This window comes from Protopterus annectens, chromosome 11.part0 (assembly GCF_019279795.1).
Source record: "Protopterus annectens isolate FY-2018-M chromosome 11.part0, PAN1.0, whole genome shotgun sequence".
Classification (NCBI taxonomy): domain Eukaryota; kingdom Metazoa; phylum Chordata; order Ceratodontiformes; family Protopteridae; genus Protopterus; species Protopterus annectens.
The window spans coordinates 1,086,891,477-1,086,906,949 of NC_056745.1; positions in this window are offsets into that span (position 1 = coordinate 1,086,891,477).

A 15,473-nucleotide genomic window follows, 5' to 3' on the forward strand; every position below is an offset into this window, starting at 1 on the left:
CCATTCTTCTTTGACTCCTCCTATTTCTTCTTTATCGTGAGGTACTAGAGCTCTGATTATTTCCTCAAACTTCTTTGCCTTCACTCCTGTCAACGTCCAGGTCTTCATCCCAGTATCCGTTAACCTTAGATCTTTCTCATACCACTGCTTATAGATTATTTTGGCCACCAGTGGATTATGCCTTGGGCCAAACGTCTCACCATGCCCTTGAAATCTTGAGTTTACTTCATTGTGCTTTCCTGTTCTGTGTCTCCTGATGTGAGCATTGAAGTCCCTCGTTACCATCCCCAACTCATTTTGTCCAGCTTTATCTAGTAAGTCTTGCAACTGCTGCCCGAAAGCACTCTTTTCTTTCCTATCACAATCCTGCTGAGAGGAATGGATTGAGATTGTAAACACTACCCTATCTTTACAGGGGACTCTGACTGCAATAAGTCTGAAACTAATGTTGATTATGTCCCTGTCTATAGAATACTCTTTCTTTCCTTCTCTCACCACAATTATGACATCACTTGTAGTCTATCCTTCCCTGAGTAGTCGATTCTAGATCCCAAGTCAAAGCATTGTCCTTCTACCGTGTCTCCTGAAAGACAAGTTATCCAGCCTTCCCTTTGCCATAGTGTTATCCATTTATAAATTGCATTGCATCAATGAACCTATATTTACTGTATGAACCATTAGTTTATTTTTCGAAGGTTGATTGATTTTACATCCATATTTTACTCAAACAAGCCATCTTAGAAAACCCAGCTTTGGCAAATCGACACTGGCTAGCCAGTAGCTTATTGAGGCACACACTGACCGATTGGGGTATGTAGACACCTCTCACCATTAACATGGGTCCCTGATATAGGTTAGAGTAGGCAGGGTCCTCAACTCACTTAGCACTAGCAAATACCCATAATGATGCTGATTATATAAATCTGATCAAAGAGAGAGATGCATGTTACATATTTGCTTAAAAAATACAACTTTTTCACCAGTGTCTAACACATCTCATCAAGCTCACTTTCCTTGCAGCACAAAATGGATGGACTAGTTCTGATATTGCTGGCAAATTACATTTGATATCTTTACAAATACTGTAATCACTTCAATAAAATCTGATATGCAGCATAACAGTTATTTAACAACGACCCCCCATTAATATTCCAAAACGTGCACACTGATTGGTCAGCGTGCATGTTGTAAATCAAAGACTTATACTAATGGAAAAAGGTCCGGTCGCCCAGACTTTTTCCATTAGTATGTCTTTTTTTTTTTTTTTACAGCAACGGAGAAAGCAAGATCTCCGTTGCTTTTTAGAAACTGTCTCGCTATGTTAAAGGAGTTTAACATAGTGAGACAGCTTTAAAAAAAGTAATGGAGATCTTCCTTTCTTTGTTGCTTTTTTTAAAGCTGTCTCGCTATGTTAAACTCCTTTAACATAGCGAGACACTTTATAAAAAGCAATGGTGATCTTGCTTTCTCTGTTGCTTCCACCCACAGCTCTGATGTACTGCGTATGCATACACATGCGCAGTACATCAGAACTGCTGCAGAATACTAGACAGCTGCGGAAGGGCAGCACGGAGGCATTATACAATGCCATTATTTAAGAAAAGTAAGTATTTTTTTCTTAAATAATGTCATTGTATAATAGCATTAGCCCACTTCTGGGTGTGAGTAATGCTGGATTTACCCATGGTTGTCTTTGTTTGGCCACTTGGGTTTTGACCATGTGACCAAACCACACCAACCATGGGTAAATCCAGCATTACCCACACCCAGTCATGGGTTATTGCTTAAATATCTTAAATTCTGAGGTTCTTTGCAGAATACTTGCCTTATCACTTCATACTTTCACTTTGTTTTTATAAACTTAGAAAGTTGCTAGAATAAAAGGTTTTGTGTTGCCATGCGTTTTCTGAATAATATGAATTCTAAAATTCAAATGTGTGTGATTCTTTAGTGATTTCAGTCATCAGTGGTTCCCAAGAAAATCACACGTTATGAGGAACAGACCAAAATATGAGACAAAAATCTGGACATCCTGCAAAAATCTGGACAGTTGAAAGGTGTGAAGTGGATCCCAAGAAACTCCCTGCATAAGAAAAATGCACGATTGCCTTTGGATCTCACCCCTTACTGCCCCCCCCCCCCCCAGGATATCATCTGAAACTAGTAAGATCTCTCACTCTCATTTTCTTACATCTTTTTAGAGAGACAACATTGGATTCTTGTGAACTGAAAATAATTCAGCAGGACTACGGCATCCCTATTTCTACAATCAGGAATCAGTTTTACCCCAAATAACCAGGTTCATTTATTTTCTCATATTCTCACAGATATGTTATCACAAGGTGTAACAAAACTTGTTCCCATTTCCCAATATGGAAAAAAAAGTTTCTGTTCAAGGATTTTTCTTGAACCCAAAAAAGAAGGCACCTGGACACCAGACTTGGATCTATTAGTTCTAAATCCCTTTCTCATGTTCCACATTTCAAAATCCTAACTTTATTGTCCATTTTTCCTTGTCTTCCAGACAAAGCTTATTTGGTCACTCTAGAACTCAAAGATGCAAATTATCACATCCCTGTTCTCAAAATAAAAAGTGTGTTAAAGATTCTTTGCTTTGGGATGGCACTTTTAATTTTTATCTTTGCCATTTGGTCTATCTGCTGCTTCAAGGGTGTCTGCAAAATGTCTGGATCCAGTCATTGCCTTCTGCAGGCTTTGGGGAATTAACATTTATCCCTACGTGGATGATTGCCTTCTTCTGGCTGCTTCTACATAAGACACCCTAGCATCCTGTTACTTTTTAATGACTCTATTCAGCAGCCTAGTTTTCAGGCTAAATCTGGAGAAGTTTTCTCTCGTCCCATCAAACAAGCTCATCTGTCTAGGATGCCTTTTGTACATCTCCATGATGGTAGCCTCTCTCCAAAGAAAGTTTTCTTCTACCATCATCAATTCCTATATCATTTTCAGAAGATCAGTTCCACAGCAAAAGATTTCCTTAGAATTATAGGTTACATGGCTGCATCTATTCTCATGTCTCCTTAAGCAGCGACTACCCCTTTTCTGGAACAGGCTCCCCATTCATGTGAAGCAGAGTGCATCCCTAACCCAGTTGAAGTGTAACTTGGACAACTGGATGGGGTACACAAAATTCATCCCTGGTTTGGCACCTATGTCTCTAATGGACTCAGGTAGTCTATAAGTGGTTCATCTCCCAGACACCAGCTGGTAAATGTTTCACCTCCCAAGCCCTTGCTCACATTTATCAAGGATACTAAAACTTGTCAGAGATTTGCGTTGCATGGCTACACTTAAAAAAGCCCTTGTGGTCATTAGCCTAGTAAACACCTATGAACCTATGAATCTATATGAGGAAAATCCAGTTGTTCCCCAAATCTGTCTGGACCCAGCACCAACATTCCCTATCTTTTCCTAGTCCTGTCTAGGAATTCATCAAAAGGAACTTCTCTGCTAGGCCAATCAAGTCCAATAGAACCCAGGTCTCCCCCCATTACTAGTGATTCAGTCAAAACAGATGACATGGATTTTGCCTAGGAGGATACTTTCTCAAGGAATCAGTGTTCAGGGCATGTGGGAGTCACATTTCAGGCATAAACATTTAAACCTTAAAGAAATGATGACCCTGATAAATGCTGTCAAAGTTCTGAATTAAATATGGACATCACACCCATTGTTAGTCATAACAGACTACATCACAGTTATGTGGTATAGAAACAGACAGGGAGAACCAGGTCCTCTGCAGACTAGCCATGATTGCCTTGGATCCGACAACTCAGCACAATCTCTCTCTTCTGGCAACCTACATTCCATCAGAACTGAACACAATTGCAGACTCAGTGAGTAGCTCCAGGACAGACCCTCACAACTGGATGCTATACTCAGACTTCTTCCAGGAGATTGTCCAGCTGTGGGGAATTCCCCAAGTAGATATGTTTGCCTTCACTCATCATAGACATCTTTAATGGCTGTTTACCAGGATTCATTGCAAACAGGCTTGGGCAATGGATCTTTTCTTTCACATGGACAGGAATCTTTCTTTATGTATTCCCTCCCTTTTCTCTGATAATCAAGCTGGATCTAGACATATTTGAGAACCTGCCCAAGATAATCTTAATGTGTTACTGCTCAATGCCAGAAGTCTTAACAAACAGCTCCACTCCCTGCATTCTCTTCTCACCGTGGAGAATGTGGACATCTATGTAGTTACTGAGACATAGTTTAAAGCTCCAGAGAGCACTCTTGCAGTTAAGGGCTACAATGCATTCCACACATTTAGACCAGCTACTGCACAAGTAGGGACAAAGGGTTGAAGTGTCTCAATTTATGTCAGATACAAACACACCTCAAGACTGGTCAAGCAATATAACACACTTGAGCTTCTCCAAGTGCAACTTACCATAAATAGAGTAACATACCTTATCTTTGTGAGCTACAGATCCCTCTCTATAGGTTAATAGGTTCATAGCTAGGTACTAGGCTAGGTACCCTAGCAGGCCATTTTATGCCTAGCCAGTTTCTCTTTTTGTGCTCAAATAAACCTATCCTATTTGATTATAGATTTGCATTTCCTATCCCATGGTCAATAATAACTCGGATCATAGCATAGATAATTTGACGGGACACATGCATGGGATAAAGTATTTAGAAACTGCCTCTGCCCATTATTACTACAGCAAAGCATCAAAATTAAATACCTGACTTCCATGCATGGATAGCCCACAACAAACCTGATATTATTGCCGCAACTGAAACATGGCTAAAACCCTATATTAAGGGCACATAATTTCTTCCTCCAGATTTCGCCTGTCTTAGGGCCAACAGACCCTGAAAAAAAGGTGGCGGCATCTCTCTAATATACCCATGTCCTTCGCTATTGTTCCATATACAAAACCCATCCCACAGTTCTCCACAGCTGAACTTCTGGTTTCTTTTCTTAAAATTAATAATTGCAAAATCCTCTGTGTGATAGTTATTTACATTCCCCCAGGCGATAACATCCCGATCCTTGAGGAAATCCTTGCCTGGGCATCTATTAACATAAAAAGTAAGACTGTCATACTGGGAGACGTAAATATCAACTGGCTAGACATATCCCCACACCACTCTAACTGCAATATCAATCTATATAAGTTCACCCAGCTAGTTAACACCATAATCAGGCCTAATAAATTAATACTAATGGCTCAATCCTAGACTGGATTTTAGTGTCCGACTCAAATAAGATCACTCCCTCATCAAGCTAAATAAGCAAATCAGGGAACTAGTTCATAGGATCACAGGATCATAGGAAGTTACTAGGCTATTGACCCTAAGGCCCTAACAAGCCTAGCCAAGAATTTAGCCCATATTCTATCAAGTGAGCACCCTATGCCACTGTCCAGCAGGGACACAGGTGAAATCCCAGGGGTGTATTTTCTGTTCCAAATCTAGTTATCCAGGTTGCACTTAAAAATATTTAATGAGGTACTCTGCTTTATGTGGAGAGGGAGTCTATTCCACAAAAGGGGGAGACTCCAAGACACAAATCTGTCTCACAAACAAGTCCTATTGATGTCACAGACCAGGTTGATGTTGCACGTGCGGTTTACTTAAATGGAGCTTGACTTGTGGATATGCAGCAGTCCCAACAGGGTGGAGTCTGAAATCGTTTGTATGCCAGACAAAAGTCACCTCTGAAGAGTATGTATGAGACTGAGTAGAGGGACATGGCTTTTAGCCTATCTGTGTAGGGTAGATGTTTGAGGCCCTGGATTTTCCAGGCAAGGAACCTCTGTGGTCTCTTCAGCTGCTGCATGTGCTTTGTGAGGTACATGCACAAAAAGGACATTGTACTCAGTAATGGGCCTTATAAGGGAAGAATACAGGGATGTTATGACCACCTTGTCCCTGAATGAGATACCCTTACTAATGAGGTGGGACATGTAGAAAGCTTTCCATACAGTGGGGGCAATATGGTGGTCAAAAGTCAATTTGCTGTCAACCTGGCTGCCCAAGTCCCTCACGACTGATTGAATGCTTAGTACCTTATTATCAATGTGATCATTTGTGGGGATATCACTCTCCCCAAAAGGGATGATGATGCATTTTTTGGCATTCAGTTTGAGGCCATGTTTCTAGTACCAGTCATTTGCGTAGGTGAGACCCACTTGGAGGATGTCCACATCACTAGGGGAATTGATGGCAGCACCCAGCTTGGTCCGCCACAGCCCACTAGATTTGGTCTGCACCTTCAAGAAGTATATCCCAAACAGCAGAGGCCCCAAGACTGATCCCTGGGGTGCACCGCTTGTGAAGGGTCTACTACTTGAAGTGGCTTCCCCTATTTTGACTAGGTGCTTTCTATCAATGAGCCAGTTTGTTACCCATCTAGTAACATATGGATTGATGCCTAGTTGAGAGAGTTTATCTTTTATACCTGAGTGGGGAACTGTATCAAAGGCTTTAACCAGGTCAAGGTAGGTGGTGTGCACCATCTTCCCCTCATCTATGGCCTTGGTGACTGTCTCAAAGAAGTTGACCAAATATAACAGGCATGACCTCCCCTTGACCAAACCAAACTGCATGGGATCAAATGTCTGGAGGGTGCCAATGTCCCAGTTAATGAGGTTCATGATAATCCGCTCCATGGCCTTGTAGATCAGGCTAATTAGGCTGAAGGGTCTATAATTTCGTGGATGAGTGGAAGCTCCACTTTCTGCAAAGGGATGACAGTAGCTGTCCTCCACTTGGCTGGGATGAAGTGGGTACTCAGTAGTTTCTGAATTTACCTTTAAATTACCCCCCCTGCATTGTTCCGTGAACATAAGAACAGAGGTGAGACAATTCTACACAGGTTAGATATTTGCAGGCACTACAATTACTACTTGGACAAGATAAAGATTTCAGAATGTCAGACCAACTCTTTATTTTCATTTAAGGCAAGAAAAAAGGACAGCTAGTTACTAAGCAACCTACTGCATTTTAGATGGTTGTTATTCCGTTCTGTTATTCTCATCGTGGAAAATCCTCCCCTCAGGAGGTCAAAGCTCATGCCACTAGAACTGCGGCTACTTCTGGGGCCTTTTAGAAAGGGGTGGACTCTAGAGCTATTCTAGAGGCAGCAACTCAGTCATTTGTTCACATTTTCACTAATCACTATAAAATAACTCTTTTTTTTTTTTTTTTTTTTTTCAGAGCCAGATCAGGATTTGCTACATCTGTTCTTCACAGTCTTCCAGACTTTAATGCCCTTTTCTGACTAAACTTTGATTTAATGTAATTAATTAATATAATAAATTAATATAATTTGTTGTTATATTATAAATGTTTTGCAATGAAGATGTGTATTTGAACTGTTCAGATAATGTACATTAACTTATCTACGATTATGTAAATAGTGATGGGCATTTCCTTTATTTTGTTTTTCTCTTACTATACAGTTGTGTATGCATAGAGTTAACATGTAGGTGAGCTTGCTCTCCTGCTGATCATTTTGTTTTTTCTTCTTATTTTTCATATTTGTGCTTTCTATATTTTTGTTATGATTTTTGTGATTTCATTTATTATAGATTTATTTAACTGGCACAAATCCCTTCAAAGGGATAGAAACAGTAAAACGTAGATGGAACAAGTGAGAGAGATATAGGTCTAAAAAAGGGAGTGCAAGCTAAGGCCAATGTACCCCATCTCACTAAACACATATCAGCAGCATCCCTGCCAGGAATTTTAACTCAGCTTCACCAAGCCAGTGTACGTTGTATACCCACTACAAGATCTAGATTATGAACATGTTTATACGTCACCCAAGAATAAACCTTTGGAGCCCCAAGTAAGGATTTTAGATATTCATGTTAGCTTAACCACCAATAATAAGACATCTATTAGTAGCCTATATTCAGAAACTGTAATTTACAACCCTTAAAAATGAAATTCCAGTTTCATGAGGTGAAATGCAGAAATTCTACCTGTGCATTTCTCAGCTTACATGTTGAACAATGATATGTGATTATAAATACGTTTTTCATTGTGTGCACCCTGATGCAGGTGGGGTAATGTACAGACATACTTACACACACTTGCAAATACACACAGGAGCACACCTTTACACTGGCACACATATAAGCATGCACAGGTGCGTATATATATATATATATATATATATATATATATATATATATATATATATATATATATATATCTATACACACACACACACACACACACACACACACACACACACACATTTGCCACATGTAGTTTACACAGCACATTAGGTTCTCTGTATGTGAGAGTATGCTGTCTGTTTTGCACTAGCTCTGATATAGACAGGGACAGATGTCAACAAATCTCAAATCTGTACTGTCTGAGTATTAGAAAAATGCAACATTTACGAGTGGTCTTTTAACTCAGTGCACTCATTATTCATATCCTGTAGTTCTCAAATTTAGTAATAATTGTCACTTCACTTAATGTTCTGTACCTAGAATCTGTTTTTAATTTTTCATATGTATGATTATATATGAAACCCACCGGCCCACTACTGACACTAGAAAAGCCACTGCAAATGGCATTGTGCTAAAAGACTTAGGATGTTAGGTAAATGTTTTCAAAGCAAGCAAGGTAAAATAAACTGTTTTTAAAAAAATTGTCCTATGTACAACTGAATTTATTATTGTCGCTTAATGCTGTCTGAATGAAAACAAAAGCTGGTTAACAGTTACTGGTGCTGGTGTAACTGGGAAATATGAGAAAGAAGAGGAGCAGATAAGAAAGGAGAGGTAAGACAAGATGAACTCTAGGCATGCTCATTTTTAAGAAAGGTTTGAGCATTGTACTTATGGTCCACATGAAGTTATGAACGACACATTCTTTCAGTTTTCCAACTGCAAGGTCCAGATAATGGACAATGGTGACTCTTATGATGCCATGCTTAGCTATGTTGGATATTTTCACAAAATACTTGCATAAAAGTTTAAAATAAAAATTTAGAGGTAAGGTAATAGCTCGAATATCTGAAATTTACAAACTAGTATTGTGTATATTTATATTCATAGATAAATAATTTTTTGCAAATTTTCATTTTATAAAGAATCTAGACTTATCTGTTGGTTCTTGCTTGTTGTGTGATGGTAATATTATTTGATATTGCTATTATGAATATATAGCTTACATAAGTGTAATAAATTTAACTGACTGTGGTATAGTCCCCAGGCAAATCAAATACTGTTTTCATCTAAGATGAAGCGTGTACATTGCCTTCTTTGTGCTGCTTTTGCTATCATATTGTTCAATCTGTGAAAGAGAAAATGACAGCAGATGAAAAAAATAGATTAGTAATGGAATTCAGCCTTGAAATTGACTGCCTGCCTAATATATAGTGGTCTAAGTCTGGAAGGCTTGTTCTAATTTACAACATCTGTAAAACATCTATTCCAAAGATGTACCTTTGAATCTATTTTATGAGAGGCATTAACTATTTTTATCTCTGCATAAAACGAATCCATTACTTCCCAAAGGGCAGAGAAATCCCACATTTCATTTATCTTTATATGTTCCTTCACATTTCATAATTTATGTTCAGTCATTGATTAACAGATTTGTCCCTTGTACATGAAAGTTTCCATTTCTTTTCTCTTTAAGGGTGTGAGCATCCATCTCTATTGACCAACTTATTTTCTTTAATTAAAAAAAAGTACATTTATTGGTTCAGAGATGTTTGCAATGTATTGAAGAGCTGTGCATATGTAGCATTATGGACAGTCTATTAGCAGGCAGCTTAACGTGGTGTTTGTTGTACTAAGTGGATTCTGTAATTTACATACTGTATTAAGTAATGTGGAGCATGAGCATACCTCTCAACTGTCCCTGATTTTCAGGGACTCCCTGATTTTGACTCAAATTTTAGCTCTGTCCCTCTTAATCCCTCCTAATACTAGTGACTTTTGGAGGAAAGGTGGTCAATTACACTTACTGAATAATGACAATAATAAAGAGTTATAGACTTCTTTTACTTCAGAAAATGTGTATTAATTCATATGCTCTGATTCTGTCAATGTTTCAAGTTAATAGCATTAATACTTTAAAAGTGTCCCTGATTGTCCCCGATTTTTTCTTGACTTGTCCCTGATTCTGTTGAAATTTGTCCCCAATTGGTTGAGAGGTCTGAGCATGAGCCTTCTTAAAAGGTACTGCTCTCCCAAAATGTACCATAGAAAAATTATTCCTTTAAGGTAAATGTATCTTGGAAAGGGTTTTTGAAAGGAACATGCATAATGATGGAAAAGGAAGAAGCAAAGGTATTAGGTCACACAAGTGGTGACAATGACTGATGGTGAAAGAAACAAACACACTCCAATGCCAGAGATTCAGTTTGCAAAGTGGGCTAAAAGCAGTGAACTGCAGATATTGGAGGATTCAATAAAGCCTGTATGATCATTTTTGACCATGTGCACATTGAGGAGTGATGTGCACAGGTCTGCGAATATTTTTAGATTCAGTAAACTCATAGCGGCACACACACCCTCAAACATGACAATTTCCATGGTATGCAAATTACAGCATAAAGTAGCTGAACTGTATGCTAATAAAACAAACCAACACAGTGCAGAGATTCAACAATCTGTAAAGCAAAAGTATAAATTATGTGCTCGTGTTGCCTGTGTATTCGAAAGTTTTCTGAATACAACCACAGAAAGGAGTCTACATGGAAAGAAGAGTTAGTAAAAGTCCCTAGATTTGTACAGAACTAACTGTAACATGTAATCTCACACACAATATGACATTATTAGATGTTTTGGATGCTAGAAATTAGATTAACATTTGCAACAATTCCTTTTAAGTGTCGTAACTGCAGCTTTGCTCCTCCACCCCAATGAAGAATATACTCAAAACTAATGTAGACAGCTAAAAGTGTATACCCCATGAAACATACTATTCATACTGTCATGTAAACATATGCAGTATGTATCTGACAGAAAACAGTCAAATCTTATCAAAACCTGTATTGGTCTGTGCAGATATATAGCGAAGTAATATTGTCCTTTGTGTATACGACATTGGGCTACCAAACATATACATTCAGGGCTGTCAGCACGGTGAAGATGCAAATGAGATCATAACTCATTAGAATTGCTGAATCTAAAAAAAATGTAACTGGGTAGGGATGCTGACTTTATGTAGGCACTTCCACAGTGTTCATTTTCAATTAATGACAACAGTGAATGATGACATCGGGGGGGGGGGGTGTCAGATTACACTTACAGAGATGTACGTGAAGGTCTGTGAAGTGTGAATGTGCATGTAAGCAGTACACAATTCACAAGTTCTGTTTCATCCTCTTTATTATTTGTTAAAATGTGTCTCTGTCCACTTTATTTTTTTTTTTTAATTTTTGTCATTGTTTGCATGATGCGACACTAAGTACAACCACAGGAACTGGAGAAATGAATGTCAGTTTTCTCAGTGCTTGTCACATATCTATTCCTGTGGTAGCACGTGTGTGTGTAGGGCTAAAGTGTAAATGGTCCTGGGTTCTAATATAGGATCTGCAACCCTTCCTTTCCTTTTTGGGATGCATGTTTGCACTATATCACAGGAATGGAGATAAGTAATAACAAGATTACCTGTGTTTATCTTATTTAAGTGTCGATGTGTGCAGAGGTACGTAGGTGCACAGTGCGCACTAATAAGCACCAAAGGAGTTGATATGCTCAGTAAAGCATCAGATGTTTTCATAGATGCTAATTACAGCATACACATGTGATTTTCAATACAGTGGAGCTATTCAACAAGCTATACAGCATCCATATACCCTCCATTCTGTTTTTTTTCCTGAATATTTCAATACCATGGGAGTAGAGACAAGGACATTTTAGACCTGAAATAAAATCATGTTAACTACTGCATTTGCAAAACAAGTCCTGAACCTAGAATGTATTCTTTAATAATATTATGGCATATCCTTGTATTTCTTAATATGGTGCAGTAATCAAGTAAATAGTGGTGGATTTATACAGAAAGTACCTTAACATGTTGCAACACACTTATTTTACTTATATGTGTCCATTACTCATTTTTTTGTTTTATTCTTCCCATTTTAATTGCATTTTTTGCATGATGAGCCACATAGTGCAAAAAGTGGAAGCAGGGAATAAATAAATTTCAGGTTTGCCTATGTTTATCTGGTTTGTGTGAAGCACAGCGGACCACCTAGGAAGCAGACAGCCCAAAATAGAAATCGGATTCATTCAATGAATGCCCTTGGCCATTGTGAAAACCTGGCCTGGAGTACAGATGGTACTGGGTTCTAGGACAGTGTAACCTTTGTTTTATTGCTGGAACATTGCACTTTGCAGCAACGAAATACAACATAGACAACAGGTTCATCAACATTCTTGTGGCAACAGGTGTAAGGGTAAAACTGCCATCCACATGACCTTGGGTTAGAATACAGCATATTCCATAAAATATTAGTTTTACTCATGGAGTAATCTATGTATTATCACATTTACCATCAAATGTATGACTGCAGGAATACTGTGTACTGTAACCCTGTAAAAGTATTTCTGCTATCTGGACCGGCATGGCCTTAACTTTTGCAAAAAACACAAACACAACTGCCTATACATGCAATTGCTTGCCAGCACTGCATTCTGCTTGTCTGACATTAGCAATATGGCTTGTATTTGTGCACTGTTTACCTATGTGAAAACAGGTGTAACTTGAAGGTGTGTACACTTTGTTAACCATTGCGCAGATCCGCTGCTCACTATGCTATGGAACTGTATATATAATGCTGTCTTATTGGTGTTTATTGTTCATTTCCTTTGTATGACATAAAACTACATATGGAAACATTGCAAACTAAGTGCACAGTCTAACTATACATCATATATTTACGATGCATACATGTGTTGCTCCCCCTACCAAGCAGTACGACCCTGGGGTCTCAGTATTTGTTTCACACATATATCAGCCGCACTACAAAGTGTAATATATAATGTTGTGTGCTTCCTCATGGACAAGCCCATTTGGTGGTGCTTATAATCTCAGTCTGTTAAACTCAACTATCCAGTTATGCTCAATAAGGGTACATGTGGTTTTACGCAGTTAGGCCTCTACACACCCTAGTGCTGTTAGGCTACTGGCAGCATATGGACCTATGAATCTGTTTGCCTATATAAACGTCAGACTTATGCTGTGGAACTTGGGTAATGTACTATGTTCTGTAGTCTGTGCACCTAGATAGGTAGGGGTTCTGTTCTCACTGTAGTCATCTTGGTGTCTGTATGTGTATGAGCTGTTACTTGACATTACATAGAGCATTTGACACCAGCATATGGAACACTATTATTACCATATGCTCAACAGACAATGTTGATGTCATCAGCTATATTAGATTACTGCATATGCAGTCATACCACCAAGGCTTGATCAGACACTGGCCTGGAGGCCAGGCAGATGTCAACTCACCAGACAGATTACAGTGACATGTCTTTTAATATATACACATACATCATGGCATGGTTTGTAGGCCCTGTGTCATCTTGATGAAAAATCCCTGTGATTTGTCCTGCTGCTGCATGTGTCTGGTGAGGTACATGCAAGAGAGCATTATACTGTATTACTGTTCTGATGAGATTTGACTACATTGCTGTCATACAGTCCTGAGAGCTAAATGTCATGGCGTGACTTATGATGTGCACCATATGTTTGTACTGGAAAATAATTTTAGAGAAAAGTTAGAAAGTAATGAGACACATTGCAGTTTCTGATTTCACAACCCTTAAAAAAGAAAACACTATAAAGTAGTGAAATGATGATGATGTCCCAACTTGGCAACAGATATATGTGACAGGTACAATTATCAGTTCAACAACACAAATGCAGATATATTAAGCACTAATGTAGGTATGCACCGTGTGCATCATTTAAAAAAAAAAGCTTGTGTTTCCCTGAATCCAAAAGAGAGAAAACAGAGATATGGCACAGTTATCATCACTGCACATGGAGTTGCTGGAGTGGGGGACTGAAGGCTTAGGTTGACACAGAAGGTCAGTGAGTGTGTGTAAGAAAGGGAAGCAGACAGGCTGAAACATGTAACTGTTGTGTGTGTTTGCGTGTGTGTGTGTGTGTGTGTGTGTGTGTGTGTGTGTGTGTGTGTGTGTGTGTGTGTGTGTGTGTGTGTGTGCATCTGTAGGGGTTTTCCATATGAAAGTGGTATGTGAGAGTCAACATGAACACAGCCAAACTCAGTGACAGTTCTATGTCTTGCTATGTTAGACAGGTGTGGGCCATGCATGGTAGCTTTGACAGTTCATCTTTGTCGCCCCCGACCATTAAAGTTGTACTGGCCATTCAGGTCAGATGCAGTGCTACTACCTGAATGTGACTGATGTCTGCTGCACGTCCCTTCATAGTAATGTCCAGGGCCATGACCCCATGGCCTGCCATGTCTGGGTGTTTACAGCACACTCACCATTGGAGTAGTGGAATTACTGACACTATAGGAGAGTGATTGGACATGGTCATGTTGGCTATCAGCAGATGTTGTGGATGACCTACACCCATGAGGGCACAGTTCCCCACCCAGCAGTCATTACATCACAGTCACTACTCATTTAATGACAGGCACCCCCTGGTCCATCATAGACACCGCTTGTTCCGATGTGTCATTCATCCGATCCAGTGAATCAGCAACATGTTGGAGGCAGTCACACCTTTCTGAACATGCCTGTGCCTCCATGATGGCCCTAAATATACATTGAGTGACATGGGAAGAGACACCTGCACCCGGTGGAGGAGGGACAGCAGGCCCCCTTCGAGCACCCCTATCAACCCTCTTGTATGGCACCTCATCCACACTATGGCTATAGCTAGAGTCAACAGGGACAGAAGCCATAGTAGCCACATTGCCCTGATCAATGTCCTCATCCTCCACCTGTCCAATATCTGTGGGCTCAGAGGACTGGGTAGGTGTAGGGCTATTGGCTTTGTCCAGGGAAAATGAACGGGGTGGCTGGGTGTCAGATTCAACATCTGCACCCCCCAACTGTGCCTCAGTTTGGCCATCATCATCATCAGTGTCTGCTGAGACACTGACATCAGTTAGCACAGGGCCCACAGTCCCATTGTCATCTTACATCAGGTGGCACAGGGTCCACAGTCCCACTGTCATGATCACCTGTGATAAAAAGGAAGAAACACAGGAATACATTAATACCTGCACTACTATGGTGCAATATATGCTAAACAACTAACACAGATGCCATTATTACAGACATTAGAGCAATAAACGCAACAGGCATAAATTGGCATGTTATGATATTTCTTTAAATTGATCTGCAGTATTTACATAAATGTTTTTGGCATACCATCTGCAGGAGGCATATACTGCTGGATTCCTGATGGTCCTGAAAGAAGTTAAGCAAGAGGTAAGGGCAACATCATCACATTTAACAGTATGACAGGGGGTA